Consider the following 23,099-nt stretch of genomic DNA (forward strand, 5'->3'; position numbering starts at 1 on the left):
AACCGTCTCTCTAAACCTAGATCTCAACATAACCCTAACCCTAGGTCCAATCCTAACCCTAACCGTCTCTCTAACCCTAGACCTCAACATAACCCTAACCCTAGGTCCAATCCTAGCCCTAACCATCTCTCTAACCCTAGCCCTCATCCTAACACTAACGCTAGGTCCAATCCTAACCCTAACCGTCTCTCTACCCTAGCGCTCAACATAACCCTAACCCTAGGTCCAATCCTAACCCTAACCGTCTCTCTAACCCTAACCCTCTTCCAAACCCTAACCCTAGGTCCAATCCTAACCCTAACAGTCTCTCTAACCCTAGCCCTCAACATAACCCTAACCCTAGGTCCAATCCTAACCCTAACCGTCTCTCTTAAACTAACCCTCAACATAACCGTAACGCTAGGTCCAATCTAACCCTAACCGTCTCTCTAACCCTAGCGCTCAACCTAACCCTAACACTAGGTCCAATCCTAACCCTAACCGTCTCTCTAACCCTAACCCTCAACCTAACCCTAACCCTAGGTCCAATCCTAACCCTAACCGTCTCTCTAACCCTAGCCCTCAACTTAACCCTAACCCTAGCTCCAATCCTAACCCTGACCGTCTCTCTAACCCTAGCCCTCAACATAACCCTAACCCTACGTCCAATCCTAACCCTAACCGACTCTCTAACCCTAGCCCTCAACATAACCCTAACCCTAGGTCCAATCCAACCTTAACCGCCTCTCTAAACCTAGCCCTCAACATAATCCTAACCCTAGGTCGAATCCTAACCCTAACAGTCTCTCTAACCCTAAGCCTCAACATAACCCTAACCTTAGTCCAATCATAACCCTAACCATCTCTCTAACCCTAGCCCTCAACATAACCCTATCCCTAGGTCCAATCCTAAACCTAACCGTCTCTCTAAACTTAGCCCTCCACAAAACCCTAACCCTAGGTCCAATCCTAACCCTGACCGTCTCTCTAACCCTAGCCCTCAACATAACCCTAACCCTAGGTCCAATCCTAACCCTGACCGTCTCTCTAACCCTAGTCCTCATCATAACCCTAACCCTAGGTCCAATCCTAACCCTGACCGTCTCTCTAACCCTAGCCCTCATCATAACCCTAACCCTAGGTCCAACCCTAACCCTGACCGTCTCTCTAACTCTAGCCCTCAACATACCCCTAACCCTAGGTCCAATCCAACCTTAACCGGCTCTCTAACCCTAGCCCTCAACATAATCCTAACCCTAGGTCCAATCCTGACCCTAAACGTCTCTCTTTCCCTAGCCCTCAACATAACCCTAACCCTAGGTCCAATACTAACCCTAACCGTCTCCCTAACCCTAGCCCTCAACATAACCCTAACCCTAGGTCCAATCCTAACCCTAACCGTCTCTCTAACCCAAGCCCTCAACCTAACCCTAACCCTAGGTCCAATGCTAACCTAACCGTCTTTCTAAATCTAGCCCTCCACATAACCCTAACCCTAGGTCCAATCCTAGCGCTAACCGTCTCTTTAACCCTAGTCCTCAACATAACCCTAACCCTAGGTCAATACTAACCCTAAACGTCTCTCTAACCTTAGCCCTCAACATAACCCCAACCCTAGGTCCAATCGTAACTCTAACCGTCACTCTACCCCAAGCCCTCAACATAACCTTAACCCTAGGTCCAATCCTAACCCTAACCGTCTCTCTAACCCTAGCCCTCAACATAACCCTAACCCTAGCTCCAATCCTAACCCTAACCGTCTCTCTAACCTTAGCGCTCAACATAACCTTAACCCTAGGTCCAATCCTAACCCTATCCGTCTCTCTAACCGTAACCCTCTTCCGAACCCTAACCCTAGGTCCAATCCTAACCCTAACCGTCTCTCTAACCCCAGCGCTCAACATAACACTAACCCTGGGTCCAATCCTAACCCTAACCGTCTCTCTAACCCTAGCCCTCAACATAAACCTAACCCTAGATCCAATCCTAACCCTGACCGTCTCTCTAACCCTAGCCCATAACATAACACTAACCCTAGGTCCAACCTAACCTTGACCATCTCTCTAACCCTAGCCCTCAACATAACCCTAACCCTAGGACCAATCCTAACCCTAACCGACTCTCTAACCCCAGCCCTCAACATAACCCTAACCCTAGGTCCAATCCTAACCCTAACCATCTCTCTAACCCTCGTCCTCAACCTAACCCTAACCCTAGGTCCAATCCTAACCCTCACCGTCTCTCTAACCCTAGCCCTCAACAAACCCTAACCCTAGGTCCAATCCTAACTCTAACCGTTTCTCTAACCCTAACCCTCAACATAACCCTAACCCTAGGTCCAATCCTAACCCTAACGGTCACTCTAAACTTAGCCCTCAACAAAACCCTAACCCTAGGTCCAATCCTAACCCTGACCGTCTCTCTAAACCTAGCCCTCAACATAATCCTAACCCTAGGTCCAATCCTAACCCTAACTGTCTCTCTAACCCTAACCCTCAACATAACCCTAACCCTAGGTCCAATCCTAACCCTAACCATCTCTCTAACCCTAGCCCTCAACATAACCCTAAACCTAGGTCCAATCCTAACCCTAACCGTCTCTCTACCCTAGCGCTCAACATAACCCTAACCCTAGGTCCAATCCTAACCCTAACCGTCTCTCTAACCCTAACCCTCTTCCAAACCCTAACCCTAGGTCCAATCCTAACCCTAACAGTCTCTCTAACCTAGCCCTCAACATAACCCTAACCCTAGGTCCAATCCTAACCCTAACCGTCTCTCTTAAACTAACCCTCAACATAACCGTAACGCTAGGTCCAATCTAACCCTAACCGTCTCTCTAACCCTAGCCCTCAACCTAACCCTAACACTAGGTCCAATCCTAACCCTAACCGTCTCTCTAACCCTAACCCTCAACCTAACCCTAACCCTAGGTCCAATCCTAACCCTAACCGTCTCTCTAACCCTAGCCCTCAACTTAACCCTAATCCTAGGTCCAATCCTAACCCTAACAGTCTCTCTAACCCTAGCCCTCAACCTAACCCTAACCCTAGGTCCAATCCTAACCCTAACCGTCTCTCTAACCCTAGCGCTCAACATAACCCTAACCCTGGGTCCAATCCTAACCCTAACCGACTCTCTAACCCTAGCCCTCAACATAACCCTAACCCTAGGTCCAATCCAACCTTAACCGCCTCTCTAACCCTAGCCCTCAACATAATCCTAACCCTAGGTCGAATCCTAACCCTAACAGTCTCTCTAACCCTAACCCTCAACATAACCCTAACCTTAGTCCAATCCTAACCCTAACCATCTCTCTAACCCTAGCCCTCAACATAACCCTATCCCTAGGTCCAATCCTAAACCTAACCGTCTCTCTAAACTTACCCCTCAACAAAACCCTAACCCTAGGTCCAATCCTAACCCTGACCGTCTCTCTAACCCTAGCCTTCAACATAACCCAAAACTAGGTCCAATCCTAACCCTGACCGTCTCTCTAACCCTAGTCCTCATCATAACCCTAACCCTAGGTCCAATCCTAACCCTGACCGTCTCTCTAACCCTAGCCCTCATCATAACCCTAACCCTAGGTCCAATCCTAACCCTGACCGTCTCTCTAACGCTAGCCCTCAACATACCCCTAACCCTAGGTCCAATCCAACCTTAACCACCTCTCTAACCCTAGCCCTCAACATAATCCTAACCCTAGGTCCAATCCTGACCCTAAACGTCTATCTTTCCCTAGCCCTCAACATAACCCTAACCCTAGGTCCAATACTAACCCTAACCGTCTCCCTAACCCTAGCCCTCAACATAACCCTAACCCTAGGTCCAATCCTAACCCTAACCGTCTCTCTAACCCTAGCCCTCAACATAACCCTAACCCTAGGTCCAATCCTAACCCTAACCGTCTCTGTTACCCTAGCCCTCAACATAACCCTAACCCTAGATCCAATCCTAACCCTAACGGTCTCTCTAACCCTAGCCCTCAACATAACCCTCACCCTAGGTCCAATCCTAACCCTACCGTCTCTCTAACCCTAGCCCTCAACCTAAGCCTCACCCTAGGTCCAATCCTAACCCTAACCGTCTCTCTAACCATAGCCCTCAACATAACCCTAACCCTAGGTCCAATCCTAACCCTAACCGTCTCTCTAACCTTAGCCCTCAACATAACCCTAACCCTAGTTCCAATCCTAACCCTAACCGTCTCTCTAACCCTAGCCCTCAACATAATCCAAACCCTACGTCCAATACTAACCCTAACCGTCTCTCTAACCCTAGCCCTCAACATACCCTTAACCCTAGGTCCAATCCTAACCCTGACCGTCTCTCTAACCCTAGCCCTCAACATAACACTAACCCTAGGTCCAACATAACTTTGACCGTCTCTCTAACCCTAGCCCTCAACTCCACCCTAACGCTAGGTCCAATCCTAACCCTGACCGTCTCTCTAACCCTAGCTCTCAACATAACCCTAACCCTCTGTCCAACCCTAACCCTAATCGTCTATCTAACCCTAGCCTTCAACATAACCCTAACCCTAAGACCATCCTAAGCCTAATCATCCACCTAAACTTAGCCCTCAACATACCCTAACCCTAGGTCCAATCCTAACCCTAATAGTCTCTCTACCCTAGCCCTCAACACAACCCTAAACCTAGGTCCAATCCTATCCCTAAACGTCTACCTAACCCTCGCCCTAAACATAACCGTAACCTTAGGTCCAATCCTAACCCTAATCGTCTACCTAACCCTAGCCCTCAACATAACCCTAACCCTAGCATAAATCCTAACCATAATGGTCTCTCTAACCCTAGCACTCAACGTAACCCTAACCCTCCGTCCAATCCTGACCCGAACCGTCTGTCTAACCCTAGCCCTCAACATAACCCTAACCCTAGGTCCAATCCTAACCCTAATCGTGTACCTAATCGTAGCCGTCAACATAACCCTAACCATAGGTCCAGTCCTAACCCTAATCGTGTATCTAACCCTAGCCCTAAACATAACGCTAACCCTAGGTCAAATCCTAACCCTAATCGTCTATCTAAGCCTAGCCCTCAACATAACCCTAACCCTAGCTCCAATCCTATCCCTAATCGTCATCCGAACCCTAGCCCTCAACATAACCCTAACCCTAGCTCCAATCCTGCCCTAATCGTCTCTCTAACCCTAACCCTCAACATAACCCTAACCCTAGGTCCACTCCTAACCGTAATCGTCTCTCTTACCCTAGCCCTCAACATTACCCTAACCTTAGGTACAATCCTAACAATAATAGTCTATCTAACCCTAGCCCTAAACATAACCCTAACCCTAGGTCCAATCCTATCCCTAACCGTCTACATAACCCTAGGCCTCAACATAACCCTAACCCTAGCACCAATCCTATCCCTAATCGACAACCGAAACCTAGCCTTCAACATAACCCTAACCCTATGTCCAATCCTAACCCTAATCGACTCTCTAACCGTAGCCCTCAACATAACCCTAATCCTAGCTCCAATCCTAACCCTAATAGTCTCTCTAACCCTAGCCCTCAACACAACCCTAACCCTAGGTCCAATCCTAACCCTAATCGTCCCTCTAACCTTAGTCATCAACATAACCCTAACCCTAGCTCCAATCCTATCCCTAATCGAAAACCGAAACCTAGCCCTCAACAAAACCCTAACCCTAGGTCCAATCCTAACCCTATTCGTCTCTCTAAACCTAGCCCTCAACATAACCCTAACCCTTGGTCCATTCCTAACCCGAACCGTCTCTCTAACCCTAGCCCGCAACATAACCCTAACGGTAGCTCAAATCCTAACCGTAGTCCTCTACCTAACCTTAGCCCTCAACACAACCCAAACCCTAGTTCCAATCCTAACCCTATTCGTCTCTAAACCTAGCCCTCAACATAACCCTAACACTGGGTCCAATCCTAACCAGAAACTTCTCTCTAACCCTAGCCCTCAACATAACCCTAACCCTAGTTCCAATCGTAACCCTAATCCTCTACCTAACCCTAGGCATTAACATAACCCTAACCCTAGCTCCAATCCTAACCCTAATCGTCTCTCTAACCCTAGCCGTCAACATAACCCTGACCCTAGGTCCAATCCTAACCCTAATCATCTATCTAACCCTAGCCCCCACCATAACCTTAACCCTAGGACCAATCCTAACCCTAATCGTCTATCTCACCCTAGCCCTCAACATAACCCTAACACTAGCTCCAATCCTAACCATAATAGTCTCTCTACCCTAGCCCTCAAGACAACCCTAACCCTAGGTACAATCCTAACCCTAATCGTCTACCTAACCCTAGCCCTAAACATAACCCTAACCTTAGGTCCAATCCTAACCCTAATCGTCTATCTAACCCTAGCCCTCAACATAACCCTAACCCTAGCTCCAATCCTAACCCTAATCGTCTACCTAACCCTAGCCCTCAACATAACCCTAACCCTAGCTTAAATCCTAATCGTAATCGTCAATCTACCCCTAGGCCTCAACATAACCCTAACCCTAGGTCCAATCCTAACCCGCACCGTCTCTCTAACCCTAGCCCTCAACCTAACCATAACCCTAGGTCCATTCCTAACCCGCACCGTCTCTCTAACGCTAGCCCTCAACATATCCCTAACCCGAGGTCAAATCCTAACCCGAACGGTCTCTCTAACCCTAGCCCTCAACATAACCCTAACCCTAGGTCTAATTCTAACCCGAACCGTCTCTCTAACCCTAGCCCACAACATAACCCTAACCCTAGGTCCAATCCTAACCCTAATCGTGTATATAACCCTAGCCCTAAACATAACCCTAACCCTATGTCCAATTCTAACCATAATCGTCTATCTAACCCTAGCCCTCAACATAACCCTAAACCTAGCTCCAATCCTAACACCAACCGTCTCTCTAACCCTAGTCCTCAACATAACCCTAACCCTAGCTCCAATCCCAACCCTAACCGTCTCTCTTACCCTAGCCCTCAACATAACCCTAACCCTAGGTCCAATCCTAACCCGAACTGTTTCTCTAACCCTAGCCCTCAACCTAACACTAACCCTAGGTCCAATCCTAACCCTAATCGTCTCTCTAACCCTACCCCTCAACATAACCCTAGCCCTAGGTGCAAACCTAACCCGAACCTTCTCTCTAACCCTAGCCCTCAACATAAACATAACCCTCAACATAAACTTAATCCTAGGGCCAATCCTAACCCTAATCGTCCACCTAACCCTAGCCCTCAACATAACCCTAACCCTTTGGTCCTAACCCTAAAAGTGTATCTAACCCTAGCCCTAAAAATAACCCTAACCTTAGGTCCAATCCTAACCCTAATCGTGTATCTAACCCTAGCCCTAAACATAACCTTAACCCGAGGTCCAATTCTAACCATAATCGTCTATCTAACCCTAGCCCTCAACATAACCCTAACACTAGCTCCAGTCCTATCCCTAATGGTCTTCCGAACCCTAGCCCTCAAAATAATCCTAACCCGAGCTCCAATCCTAACCCTAACCGTCTCGCTAACACTAGCCCTCAACATAACCCTAACCCTAGGTCCAATCCAACCTTAACCGCCTCTCTAACCCTAGCCCTCAACATAATCCTAACCCTAGGTCCAATCCTAACCCTAACCGTCTCTCTAACCCTAACCCTCAACATAACACTAAAGCTAGGTCCAATCCTAACCCTAACCGTGTCTCTAACCCTAGCCCTCAACATAACCCTAACCCTAGGTCCTATCCTAACCCTAACCGTCTCTATAACCCTGCCCCTCAACATAACCCTAACCCTAGGTCCAATCCTAACCCTAACCGTCTCTCTAACCCTAGCCCTCAACATAACCCTAACCCTAGGTCCAATCCTAACCCTGATCGTCTCTGTAACCCTAGCGCTCAACATAACACTAACCCTAGGTCCAACCTAACCTTGACCTTCTCTCTAAACCTAGCGCTCAACATAACCCTAACCCTAGGTACAATCTTAACCCAAACCAACTCTCTAACCCTAGCCCTCAACATAACCCTAACCCTAGGTCCAATCCTAACCCTAACCGTCTCTCTAAACCTAGATCTCAACATAACCCTAACCCTAGGTCCAATCCTAACCCTAACCGTCTCTCTAACCCTAGACCTCAACATAACCCTAACCCTAGGTCCAATCCTAGCCCTAACCATCTCTCTAACCCTAGCCCTCATCCTAACACTAACGCTAGGTCCAATCCTAACCCTAACCGTCTCTCTACCCTAGCGCTCAACATAACCCTAACCCTAGGTCCAATCCTAACCCTAACCGTCTCTCTAACCCTAACCCTCTTCCAAACCCTAACCCTAGGTCCAATCCTAACCCTAACAGTCTCTCTAACCCTAGCCCTCAACATAACCCTAACCCTAGGTCCAATCCTAACCCTAACCGTCTCTCTTAAACTAACCCTCAACATAACCGTAACGCTAGGTCCAATCTAACCCTAACCGTCTCTCTAACCCTAGCGCTCAACCTAACCCTAACACTAGGTCCAATCCTAACCCTAACCGTCTCTCTAACCCTAACCCTCAACCTAACCCTAACCCTAGGTCCAATCCTAACCCTAACCGTCTCTCTAACCCTAGCCCTCAACTTAACCCTAACCCTAGCTCCAATCGTAACCCTGACCGTCTCTCTAACCCTAGCCCTCAACATAACCCTAACCCTACGTCCAATCCTAACCCTAACCGACTCTCTAACCCTAGCCCTCAACATAACCCTAACCCTAGGTCCAATCCAACCTTAACCGCCTCTCTAAACCTAGCCCTCAACATAATCCTAACCCTAGGTCGAATCCTAACCCTAACAGTCTCTCTAACCCTAAGCCTCAACATAACCCTAACCTTAGTCCAATCATAACCCTAACCATCTCTCTAACCCTAGCCCTCAACATAACCCTATCCCTAGGTCCAATCCTAAACCTAACCGTCTCTCTAAACTTAGCCCTCCACAAAACCCTAACCCTAGGTCCAATCCTAACCCTGACCGTCTCTCTAACCCTAGCCCTCAACATAACCCTAACCCTAGGTCCAATCCTAACCCTGACCGTCTCTCTAACCCTAGTCCTCATCATAACCCTAACCCTAGGTCCAATCCTAACCCTGACCGTCTCTCTAACCCTAGCCCTCATCATAACCCTAACCCTAGGTCCAACCCTAACCCTGACCGTCTCTCTAACTCTAGCCCTCAACATACCCCTAACCCTAGGTCCAATCCAACCTTAACCGGCTCTCTAACCCTAGCCCTCAACATAATCCTAACCCTAGGTCCAATCCTGACCCTAAACGTCTCTCTTTCCCTAGCCCTCAACATAACCCTAACCCTAGGTCCAATACTAACCCTAACCGTCTCCCTAACCCTAGCCCTCAACATAACCCTAACCCTAGGTCCAATCCTAACCCTAACCGTCTCTCTAACCCAAGCCCTCAACCTAACCCTAACCCTAGGTCCAATGCTAACCTAACCGTCTTTCTAAATCTAGCCCTCCACATAACCCTAACCCTAGGTCCAATCCTAGCGCTAACCGTCTCTTTAACCCTAGTCCTCAACATAACCCTAACCCTAGGTCAATACTAACCCTAAACGTCTCTCTAACCTTAGCCCTCAACATAACCCCAACCCTAGGTCCAATCGTAACTCTAACCGTCACTCTACCCCAAGCCCTCAACATAACCTTAACCCTAGGTCCAATCCTAACCCTAACCGTCTCTCTAACCCTAGCCCTCAACATAACCCTAACCCTAGCTCCAATCCTAACCCTAACCGTCTCTCTAACCTTAGCGCTCAACATAACCTTAACCCTAGGTCCAATCCTAACCCTATCCGTCTCTCTAACCGTAACCCTCTTCCGAACCCTAACCCTAGGTCCAATCCTAACCCTAACCGTCTCTCTAACCCTAGCCCTCAACATAACCCTCACCCTAGGTCCAATTCTAACCCTAACCGTCTCTCTAACCATAGCCCTCAACATAACCCTAACCCTAGCTCCAATACTAACCCTAACCGTCTCTCTAACCCTAGCGCTCAACATAACCCTAACCCTAGGTCCAATCCTAACCCTGACCGTCATCTAACCCTAGCCCTCAACATAACACTAACCCTAGGTCCAACCTATCCTTGACCGTCTCTCTAAACCTACCCCTCAACATAACCCTAACACTAGGTCCAATCTTAACCCTAACCGTCTCTCTTACCCTAGCCCTCAACATAACCCTAACCCTAGGTCCAATCCTAACACTAACCGTCTCTCTAACCCTAGCCCTCAACATAACCCTAACCCTAGGTCCAATCCTAAACATAACCGTCTCTCTAACCCTAGCCCTCAACCTAACCCTCACCCTAGGTCCAATCCTAACCCTAACCGTCTCTCTAACACTAGCCCTCAACATAACCCTAACCCTAGCTCCAATCCTAACCCTGACCGTCTCTCTAACCATAGCCCTCAACATAACCCTAACCCTAGCTCTAATCCTAACCCTAACCGTCTCTCTAACCCTAACCCTCAACATAACCCTAACCCTAGGTCCAATTCTAACCCTAACCGTCTCTCTAACCCTAGCCCTCAACATAACCCTAACCCTACGTCCAATCCTAACCCTAACCGTCTCTCTAACACTAGCCCTCAACATAACCCTAACCCTAGCTCCAATCCTAACCCTGACCGTCTCTCTAACCCTAGCCCTCAACATAACCCTAACCCTAGGTCCAAGCCTAACCCTAACCGTCTCTCTTAACCTAGCCCTCAACATAACCCTAACCCTAGGTCCAATCCTAACCCTAACCGTCTCTCTAACCCTAGCCCTCAAACTAACCCTAACACTAGGTCCAATCCTAACCCTAACCGTCTCTCTAACCCTAACCCTCAACCTAACCCTAACCCTTGGTCCAATCCTAACCCTAACCATCTCTCTAACCCTAGCCCTCAACATAACCCTAATCCTATGTCCAATCCTAACCCTAACCGTCTCTCTAACCCTAGCCCTCAACCTAACCCTAACCCTAGGTCCAATCCTAACCCTAACCGTCTCTCTAACCCTAGCGCTCAACATAACACTAACCCTGGGTCCAATCCTAACCCTAACCGTCTCTCTAACCCTAGCCCTCAACATAAACCTAACCCTAGATCCAATCCTAACCCTGACCGTCTCTCTAACCCTAGCCCATAACATAACACTAACCCTAGGTCCAACCTAACCTTGACCATCTCTCTAACCCTAGCCCTCAACATAACCCTAACCCTAGGTCCAATCCTAACCCTAACCGACTCTCTAACCCCAGCCCTCAACATAACCCTAACCCTAGGTCCAATCCTAACCCTAACCGTCTCTCTAACCCTCGTCCTCAACCTAACCCTAACCCTAGGTCCAATCCTAACCCTCACCGTCTCTCTAACCCTAGCCCTCAACAAACCCTAACCCTAGGTCCAATCCTAACTCTAACCGTTTCTCTAAACCTAACCCTCAACATAACCCTAACCCTAGGTCCAATCCTAACCCTAACGGTCACTCTAAACTTAGCCCTCAACAAAACCCTAACCCTAGGTCCAATCCTAACCCTGACCGTCTCTCTAAACCTAGCCCTCAACATAATCCTAACCCTAGGTCCAATCCTAACCCTAACTGTCTCTCTAACCCTAACCCTCAACATAACCCTAACCCTAGGTCCAATCCTAACCCTAACCATCTCTCTAACCCTAGCCCTCAACATAACCCTAAACCTAGGTCCAATCCTAACCCTAACCGTCTCTCTACCCTAGCGCTCAACATAACCCTAACCCTAGGTCCAATCCTAACCCTAACCGTCTCTCTAACCCTAACCCTCTTCCAAACCCTAACCCTAGGTCCAATCCTAACCCTAACAGTCTCTCTAACCTAGCCCTCAACATAACCCTAACCCTAGGTCCAATCCTAACCCTAACCGTCTCTCTTAAACTAACCCTCAACATAACCGTAACGCTAGGTCCAATCTAACCCTAACCGTCTCTCTAACCCTAGCCCTCAACCTAACCCTAACACTAGGTCCAATCCTAACCCTAACCGTCTCTCTAACCCTAACCCTCAACCTAACCCTAACCCTAGGTCCAATCCTAACCCTAACCGTCTCTCTAACCCTAGCCCTCAACTTAACCCTAATCCTAGGTCCAATCCTAACCCTAACAGTCTCTCTAACCCTAGCCCTCAACCTAACCCTAACCCTAGGTCCAATCCTAACCCTAACCGTCTCTCTAACCCTAGCGCTCAACATAACCCTAACCCTGGGTCCAATCCTAACCCTAACCGACTCTCTAACCCTAGCCCTCAACATAACCCTAACCCTAGGTCCAATCCAACCTTAACCGCCTCTCTAACCCTAGCCCTCAACATAATCCTAACCCTAGGTCGAATCCTAACCCTAACAGTCTCTCTAACCCTAACCCTCAACATAACCCTAACCTTAGTCCAATCCTAACCCTAACCATCTCTCTAACCCTAGCCCTCAACATAACCCTATCCCTAGGTCCAATCCTAAACCTAACCGTCTCTCTAAACTTACCCCTCAACAAAACCCTAACCCTAGGTCCAATCCTAACCCTGACCGTCTCTCTAACCCTAGCCTTCAACATAACCCAAAACTAGGTCCAATCCTAACCCTGACCGTCTCTCTAACCCTAGTCCTCATCATAACCCTAACCCTAGGTCCAATCCTAACCCTGACCGTCTCTCTAACCCTAGCCCTCATCATAACCCTAACCCTAGGTCCAGTCCTAACCCTGACCGTCTCTCTAACGCTAGCCCTCAACATACCCCTAACCCTAGGTCCAATCCAACCTTAACCGCCTCTCTAACCCTAGCCCTCAACATAATCCTAACCCTAGGTCCAATCCTGACCCTAAACGTCTATCTTTCCCTAGCCCTCAACATAACCCTAACCCTAGGTCCAATACTAACCCTAACCGTCTCCCTAACCCTAGCCCTCAACATAACCCTAACCCTAGGTCCAATCCTAACCCTAACCGTCTCTCTAACCCTAGCCCTCAACATAACCCTAACCCTAGGTCCAATCCTAACCCTAACCGTCTCTGTTACCCTAGCCCTCAACATAACCCTAACCCTAGATCCAATCCTAACCCTAACGGTCTCTCTAACCCTAGCCCTCAACATAACCCTCACCCTAGGTCCAATCCTAACCCTACCGTCTCTCTAACCCTAGCCCTCAACCTAAGCCTCACCCTAGGTCCAATCCTAACCCTAACCGTCTCTCTAACCATAGACCTCAACATAACCCTAACCCTAGGTCCAATCCTAACCCTAACCGTCTCTCTAACCTTAGCCCTCAACATAACCCTAACCCTAGTTCCAATCCTAACCCTAACCGTCTCTCTAACCCTAGCCCTCAACATAATCCAAACCCTACGTCCAATACTAACCCTAACCGTCTCTCTAACCCTAGCCCTCAACATACCCTTAACCCTAGGTCCAATCCTAACCCTGACCGTCTCTCTAACCCTAGCCCTCAACATAACACTAACCCTAGGTCCAACATAACTTTGACCGTCTCTCTAACCCTAGCCCTCAACTCCACCCTAACGCTAGGTCCAATCCTAACCCTGACCGTCTCTCTAACCCTAGCTCTCAACATAACCCTAACCCTCTGTCCAACCCTAACCCTAATCGTCTATCTAACCCTAGCTTTCAACATAACCCTAACCCTAAGACCATCCTAAGCCTAATCATCCACCTAAACTTAGCCCTCAACATACCCTAACCCTAGGTCCAATCCTAACCCTAATAGTCTCTCTACCCTAGCCCTCAACACAACCCTAAACCTAGGTCCAATCCTATCCCTAAACGTCTACCTAACCCTCGCCCTAAACATAACCGTAACCTTAGGTCCAATCCTAACCCTAATCGTCTACCTAACCCTAGCCCTCAACATAACCCTAACCCTAGCATAAATCCTAACCATAATGGTCTCTCTAACCCTAGCACTCAACGTAACCCTAACCCTCCGTCCAATCCTGACCCGAACCGTCTGTCTAACCCTAGCCCTCAACATAACCCTAACCCTAGGTCCAATCCTAACCCTAATCGTGTACCTAATCGTAGCCGTCAACATAACCCTAACCATAGGTCCAGTCCTAACCCTAATCGTGTATCTAACCCTAGCCCTAAACATAACGCTAACCCTAGGTCAAATCCTAACCCTAATCGTCTATCTAAGCCTAGCCCTCAACATAACCCTAACCCTAGCTCCAATCCTATCCCTAATCGTCATCCGAACCCTAGCCCTCAACATAACCCTAACCCTAGCTCCAATCCTGCCCTAATCGTCTCTCTAACCCTAACCCTCAACATAACCCTAACCCTAGGTCCACTCCTAACCGTAATCGTCTCTCTTACCCTAGCCCTCAACATTACCCTAACCTTAGGTACAATCCTAACAATAATAGTCTATCTAACCCTAGCCCTAAACATAACCCTAACCCTAGGTCCAATCCTATCCCTAACCGTCTACATAACCCTAGGCCTCAACATAACCCTAACCCTAGCACCAATCCTATACCTAATCGACAACCGAAACCTAGCCTTCAACATAACCCTAACCCTATGTCCAATCCTAACCCTAATCGACTCTCTAACCGTAGCCCTCAACATAACCCTAATCCTAGCTCCAATCCTAACCCTAATAGTCTCTCTAACCCTAGCCCTCAACACAACCCTAACCCTAGGTCCAATCCTAACCCTAATCGTCCCTCTAACCTTAGTCATCAACATAACCCTAACCCTAGCTCCAATCCTATCCCTAATCGAAAACCGAAACCTAGCCCTCAACAAAACCCTAACCCTAGGTCCAATCCTAACCCTATTCGTCTCTCTAAACCTAGCCCTCAACATAACCCTAACCCTTGGTCCATTCCTAACCCGAACCGTCTCTCTAACCCTAGCCCGCAACATAACCCTAACGGTAGCTCAAATCCTAACCGTAGTCCTCTACCTAACCTTAGCCCTCAACACAACCCAAACCCTAGTTCCAATCCTAACCCTATTCGTCTCTAAACCTAGCCCTCAACATAACCCTAACACTGGGTCCAATCCTAACCAGAAACTTCTCTCTAACCCTAGCCCTCAACATAACCCTAACCCTAGTTCCAATCGTAACCCTAATCCTCTACCTAACCCTAGGCATTAACATAACCCTAACCCTAGCTCCAATCCTAACCCTAATCGTCTCTCTAACCCTAGCCGTCAACATAACCCTGACCCTAGGTCCAATCCTAACCCTAATCATCTATCTAACCCTAGCCCCCACCATAACCTTAACCCTAGGACCAATCCTAACCCTAATCGTCTATCTCACCCTAGCCCTCAACATAACCCTAACACTAGCTCCAATCCTAACCATAATAGTCTCTCTACCCTAGCCCTCAAGACAACCCTAACCCTAGGTACAATCCTAACCCTAATCGTCTACCTAACCCTAGCCCTAAACATAACCCTAAGCTTAGGTCCAATCCTAACCCTAATCGTCTATCTAACCCTAGCCCTCAACATAACCCTAACCCTAGCTCCAATCCTAACCCTAATCGTCTACCTAACCCTAGCCCTCAACATAACCCTAACCCTAGCTTAAATCCTAATCGTAATCGTCAATCTACCCCTAGGCCTCAACATAACCCTAACCCTAGGTCCAATCCTAACCCGCACCGTCTCTCTAACCCTAGCCCTCAACCTAACCATAACCCTAGGTCCATTCCTAACCCGCACCGTCTCTCTAACGCTAGCCCTCAACATATCCGTAACCCGAGGTCAAATCCTAACCCGAACGGTCTCTCTAACCCTAGCCCTCAACATAACCCTAACCCTAGGTCTTATTCTAACCCGAACCGTCTCTCTAACCCTAGCCCACAACATAACCCTAACCCTAGGTCCAATCCTAACCCTAATCGTGTATATAACCCTAGCCCTAAACATAACCCTAACCCTATGTCCAATTCTAACCATAATCGTCTATCTAACCCTAGCCCTCAACGTAACCCTAAACCTAGCTCCAATCCTAACACCAACCGTCTCTCTAACCCTAGTCCTCAACATAACCCTAACCCTAGCTCCAATCCCAACCCTAACCGTCTCTCTTACCCTAGCCCTCAACATAACCCTAACCCTAGGTCCAATCCTAACCCGAACTGTTTCTCTAACCCTAGCCCTCAACCTAACACTAACCCTAGGTCCAATCCTAACCCTAATCGTCTCTCTAACCCTACCCCTCAACATAACCCTAGCCCTAGGTGCAAACCTAACCCGAACCTTCTCTCTAACCCTAGCCCTCAACATAAACATAACCCTCAACATAAACTTAATCCTAGGGCCAATCCTAACCCTAATCGTCCACCTAACCCTAGCCCTCAACATAACCCTAACCCTTTGGTCCTAACCCTAAAAGTGTATCTAACCCTAGCCCTAAAAATAACCCTAACCTTAGGTCCAATCCTAACCCTAATCGTGTATCTAACCCTAGCCCTAAACATAACCTTAACCCGAGGTCCAATTCTAACCATAATCGTCTATCTAACCCTAGCCCTCAACATAACCCTAACACTAGCTCCAGTCCTATCCCTAATGGTCTTCCGAACCCTAGCCCTCAAAATAATCCTAACCCGAGCTCCAATCCTAACCCTAACCGTCTCGCTAACACTAGCCCTCAACATAACCCTAACCCTAGGTCCAATCCAACCTTAACCGCCTCTCTAACCCTAGCCCTCAACATAATCCTAACCCTAGGTCCAATCCTAACCCTAACCGTCTCTCTAACCCTAACCCTCAACATAACACTAACGCTAGGTCCAATCCTAACCCTAACCGTGTCTCTAACCCTAGCCCTCAACATAACCCTAACCCTAGGTCCTATCCTAACCCTAACCGTCTCTATAACCCTGCCCCTCAACATAACCCTAACCCTAGGTCCAATCCTAACCCTAACCCTCTCTCTAACCCTAGCCCTCAACATAACCCTAACCCTAGGTCCAATCCTAACCCTGATCGTCTCTGTAACCCTAGCGCTCAACATAACACTAACCCTAGGTCCAACCTAACCTTGACCTTCTCTCTAAACCTAGCGCTCAACATAACCCTAACCCTAGGTACAATCTTAACCCAAACCAACTCTCTAACCCTAGCCCTCAACATAACCCTAACCCTAGGTCCAATCCTAACCCTAACCGTCTCTCTAAACCTAGATCTCAACATAACCCTAACCCTAGGTCCAATCCTAACCCTAACCGTCTCTCTAACCCTAGACCTCAACATAACCCTAACCCTAGGTCCAATCCTAGCCCTAACCATCTCTCTAACCCTAGCCCTCATCCTAACACTAACGCTAGGTCCAATCCTAACCCTAACCGTCTCTCTATCCCTAGCCCTCAACATAACCCTAACCCTAGGTCCAATCTTAACCCTAACCGTCTCTCTTACCCTAGCCCTCAACATAACCCTAACCCTAGGTCCAATCCTAAACCTAACCGTCTCTCTAACCCTAGCGCTCAACATAACCCTAACCCTGGGTACAATCCTAACCCTGACCGTCTCTCTAACCCTAGCCCTCAACATAGCCCTAACCCTACGTCCAATCCTAACCCTAACCGATTCTCTAACCCTAGCCCTCAACATAACCCTAACCCTAGGTCCAATCCAACCTTAACCGTCTCTCTAACGCTAGCCCTCAACATAATCCTAACCCTAGTTCCAATCCTAACCCTAACAGTCTCTCTAACCTAACCCTCAACATAACCCTAACCCTAGGTCCAATCCTAACCCTAACCATCTCCCTAACCCTAGCCCTCAACATAACACTAACCCTAGGTCCAATCCTAACCCTAACCGTCTCTCTAACCCTAGCCCTCTACATAACCCTACCCCTAGGTCCAATCCTAACCCTAACCGTCTCTCTAACCCTAGCCCTCAACATAACCCTAACCCTAGGTCCAATCCTAACCCTAACCGTCTCACTTACCCTAGCCCTCAACATAACCCTAAGCCTAGGTCCAATCCTAACCCTAACCGTCTCTCTTACCCTAGGCCTCAACATAACCCTAAACCTAGGTCCAATCCGAACCCTAACCGTCTCTCTAACCCTAGACCTCAACATAACCCTAACCCTAGGTCCAATCCTAACCCTAACCGTCTCTCTAAACCTAGCCCTCAACCTAACCCTCACCCTAGGTCCAATCCTAACCCTAACCGTCTCTCTAACCATAGCCCTCAACATAACCCTAACCCTAGCTCCAATCCTAACCCTAACCGTCTCTCTAACCCTAGCGCTCAACATAACCCTAACCCTAGGTCCAATCCTAACCCTGACCGTCATCTAACCCTAGCCCTCAACATAACACTAACCCTAGGTCCAACCTATCCTTGACCGTCTCTCCAAACCTAGCCCTCAACATAACCCTAACCCTAGGTCCAATCCTAAACCTAACCGTCTCTCTAAGCCTAGCCCTCAACATAACCCTAACCCTAGGTCCAATCCTAACCATAACCGTCTCTCTAACCCTACCCCTAACCTAACCCTCACCCTAGGTCCAATCCTAACCCTAACCGTCTCTCTAACCATAGCCCTCAACATAACCCTAACCCTAGCTCTAATCCTAACCCTAACCGTCTCTCTAACCCTAACCCTCAACATAACCGTAACCCTAGGTCCAATTCTAACCCTAACCGTCTCTCTAACCCTAGCCCTCAACATAACCCTAACCCTACGTCCAATCCTAACCCTAACCGTCTCTCTAACACTAGCCCTCAACATAACCCTAACCCTAGCTCCAATCTTAACCCTGACCGTCTCTCTAACCCTAGCCCTCAACATAACCCTAACCCTAGGTCCAAGCCTAACCCTGACCGTCTCTCTAACCCTAGCACTCAACATAACCCAAACCCTAGGTCCAATCCTGACCCTAACCGTCTCGCTAACACTAGCCCTCAACATAACCCTAACCCTACGTCCAATCCTAACCCTAACCGTCTCTCTTAACCTAGCCCTCAACATAACCCTAACCCTAGGTCCAATCCTAACCCTAACCGTCTCTCTAACCCTAGCCCTCAACCTAACCCTAACACTAGGTCCAATCCTAACCCTAACCGTCTCTCTAACCCTAACCCTCAACCTAACCCTAACCCTTGGTCCAATCCTAACCCTAACCATCTCTCTAACCCTAGCCCTCAACATAACCTTAATCCTAGGTCCAATCCTAACCCTAACCGTCTCTCTAACCCTAGCCCTCAACCTAACCCTAACCCTAGGTCCAATCCTAACCCTAACCGTCTCTCTAACCCTAGCCCTCAACATAAACCTAACCCTAGGTCCAATCCTAACCCTGACCGTCTCTCTAACCCTAGCCCATAACATAACACTAACCCTAGGTCCAATCCTAACCCTCACCGTCTCTCTAACCCTAGCCCTCAACAAACCCTAACCCTAGGTCCAATCCTAACTCTAACCGTCTCTCTAACCCTAACCCTCAACATAACCCTAACCCTAGGTCCAATCCTAACCCTAACGGTCACTCTAAACTTAGCCCTAAACAAAACCCTAACCCTAGGTCCAATCCTAACCCTGACCGTCTCTCTAAACCTAGCCCTCAACATAATCCTAACCCTAGGTCCAATCCTAACCCTAACCGTCTCTCTAACCCTAACCCTCAACATAACCCTAACCCTAGGTCCAATCCTAAGCCTAACCATCTCTCTAACCCTAGACCTCAACATAACCCTAACCCTAGGTCCAATCCTAACCCTAACCGTCTCTCTAACCCTAGCCCTCAACATAAACCTAAACCTAGGTCCAATCCTAACCCTGACCGTCTCTCTAACCCTAGCCCTCAACATAACCCTAACCCTAGGTCCAATCCTAACCCTAACCGACTCTCTAACCCTAACCCTCAACATAACCCTAACCCTAGGTCCAACCCAACCTTAACCGCCTCTCTAACCCTAGCCCTCAACATAATCCTAACCCTAGGTCCAATCCTAACCCTAACAGTCTCTCTAAACCTAACCCTCAACATAACCCTAACCCTAGGTCCAATCCTAACCCTAACCATCTCTCTAACCCTAGCCCTCAACATAACCCTAAACCTAGGTCCAATCCTAACCCTAACCGACTCTCTACCCTAGCGCTCAACATAACCCTAACCCTAGGTCCAATCCTAACCCTAACCGTCTCTCTAACCCTAACCCTCTTCCAAACCCTAACCCTAGGTCCAATCCTAACCCTAACAGTCTCTCTAACCCTAGCCCTCAACATAACCCTAACCCTAGGTCCAATCCTAACCCTAACCGTCTCTCTTAAACTAGCCCTCAACATAACCGTAACGCTAGGTCCAATCTAACCCTAACCGTCTCTCTAACCCTAGCCCTCAACCTAACCCTAACACTAGGTCCAATCCTAACCCTAACCGTCTCTCTAACCCTAACCCTCAACCTAACCCTAACCCTAGGTCCAATCCTAACCCTAACCGTCTCTCTATCCCTAGCCCTCAACATAACCCTAATCCTAGGTCCAATCCTAACCCTAACAGTCTCTCTAACCCTAGCCGTCAACCTAACCCTAACCCTAGGTCCAATCCTAACCCTAACCGTCTCTCTAACCCTAGCGCTCAACATAACCCTAACCCTGGGTCCAATCCTAACCCTAACCGACTCTCTAACCCTAGCCCTCAACATAACCCTAACCCTAGGTCCAATCCAACCTTAACCGCCTCTCTAACCCTAGCCCTCAACATAATCCTAACCCTAGGTCGAATCCTAACCCTAACAGTCTCTCTAACCCTAACCCTCAACATAACCCTAACCTTAGTCCAATCCTAACCCTAACCATCTCTCTAACCCTAGCCCTCAACATAACCCTATCTCTAGGTCGAATCCTAAACCTAACCGTCTCTCTAAACTTAGCCCTCAACAAAACCCTAACCCTAGGTCCAATCCTAACCCTGACCGTCTCTCTAACCCTAGCCCTCAACATAACCCAAACCTAGGTCCAATCCTAACCCTGACCGTCTCTCTAACCCTAGTCCTCATCATAACCCTAACCCTAGGTCCAATCCTAACCCTGACCGTCTCTCTAACCCTAGCCCTCATCATAACCCTAACCCTAGGTCCAATCCAACCTTAACCGCCTCTCTAACCCTAGCCCTCAACATAATCCTAACCCTAGGTCCAATCCTGACCCTAAACGTCTCTCTTTCCCTAGCCCGCAACATAACCCTAACCCTAGGTCCAATACTAACCCTAACCGTCTCCCTAACCCTAGCCCTCAACATAACCTTAACCCTAGGTCCAATCCTAACCCTAACCGTCTCTCTAACCCTAGCCCTCAACCTAACCCTAACCCTAGGTCCAATCCTAACCCTAACCGTCTCTCTAACCCTACCCCTCAACCTAACCCTAACCCTAGGTCCAATGCTAACCTAACCGTCTTTCTAAATCTAGCCCTCCACATAACCCTAACCCTAGGTCCAATCCTAGCGCTAACCGTCTCTTTAACCCTAGTCCTCAACATAACCCTAACCCTAGGTCAATCCTAACCCTAACCGTCTCTCTAACCTTAGCCCTCAACATAACCCCAACCCTAGGTCCAATCGTAACACTAAGCGTCACTCTACCCCAAGCCCTCAACATAACCTTAACCCTAGGTCCAATCCTAACCCTAACCGTCTCTCTAACCCTAGCCCTCAACATAACCCTAACCCTAGCTCCAATCCTAACCCTAACCGTCTCTCTAACCCTAGCGCTCAACATAACCTTAACCCTAGGTCCAATACTAACCCTATCCGTCTCTCTAACCGTAACCCTCTTCCGAACCCTAACCCTAACCCTAGGTCAATACTAACCCTAACCGTCTCTCTAACCCTAGCCCTCAACATAACACTAACCCTAGGTCCAACATAACTTTGACCGTCTCTCTAACCCTAGCCCTCAACTCCACCCTAACGCTAGGTCCAATCCTAACCCTAACCGTCTCTCTAACCCTAGCCCTCAACATAACCCTAACCCTAGGTCCAATCCTAACCCTAACCGTCTCTCTTACCCTAGCCCTCAACATAACCCTAAGCCTAGGTCCAATCCTAACCCTAACCGTCTCTCTTACCCTAGGCCTCAACATAACCCTAACCCTAGGTCCAATCCTAACCCTAACCGTTTCTCTAACCCTAGCCCTCAACATAACCCTAACCCTAGGTCCAATCCTTACCCTAACCGTCTCTCTAAACCTAGCCCTCAACCTAACCCTCACCCTAGGTCCAATCCTAACCCTAACCGTCTCTCTAACCATAGCCCTCAACATAACCCTAACCCTAGCTCCAATCCTAACCCTAACCGTCTCTCTAACCCTAGCGCTCAACATAACCCTAACCCTAGGTCCATCCTATCCTTGACCGTCTCTCTAAACCTAGCCCTCAACATATCCCTAACACTAGGTCCAATCTTAACCCTAACCCTCTCTCTTACCCTAGCCCTCAACATAACCCTAACCCTAGGTCCAATCCTAACCCTAACCGTCTCTCTAACCCTAGCCCTCAACATAACCCTAACCCTAGGTCCAATCCTAACCATAACCGTCTCTCTAACCTTGCCCTCAAGCTAACCCTCACCCTAGGTCCAATCCTAACCCTAACCGTCGCTCTAACCATAGCCCTCAACATAACCCTAACCCTAGCTCTAATCCTAACCCTAACCGTCTTTCTAACCCTAACCCTCAACATAACTCTAACCCTAGGTCCAATTCTAACCCTAACCGTCTCTCTAACCCTAGCCCTCAACATAACCCTAACCCTAGGTCCAATCCTAACCCTAACCGTCTCTCTAACACTAGCCCTCAACATAACCCTAACCCTAGCTCCAATCCTAACCCTGACCGTCTCTCTAACGCTAGCCCTCAACATAACCCTAACCCTAGGTCCAAGCCTAACCCTGACCGTCTCTCTAACCCTAGCACTCAACATAACCCAAACCCTAGGTCCAATCCTGACCCTAACCGTCTCGCTAACACTAGCCCTCAACATAACCCTAACCCTAGGTCCAATCCTAACCCTAACCGTCTCTCTAACCCTAGCCCTCAACCTAACCCTAACA

This window comes from Miniopterus schreibersii (genome assembly GCF_964146895.1).
Source record: "Miniopterus schreibersii genome assembly, chromosome: 6".
Taxonomy (NCBI): domain Eukaryota; kingdom Metazoa; phylum Chordata; class Mammalia; order Chiroptera; family Miniopteridae; genus Miniopterus; species Miniopterus schreibersii.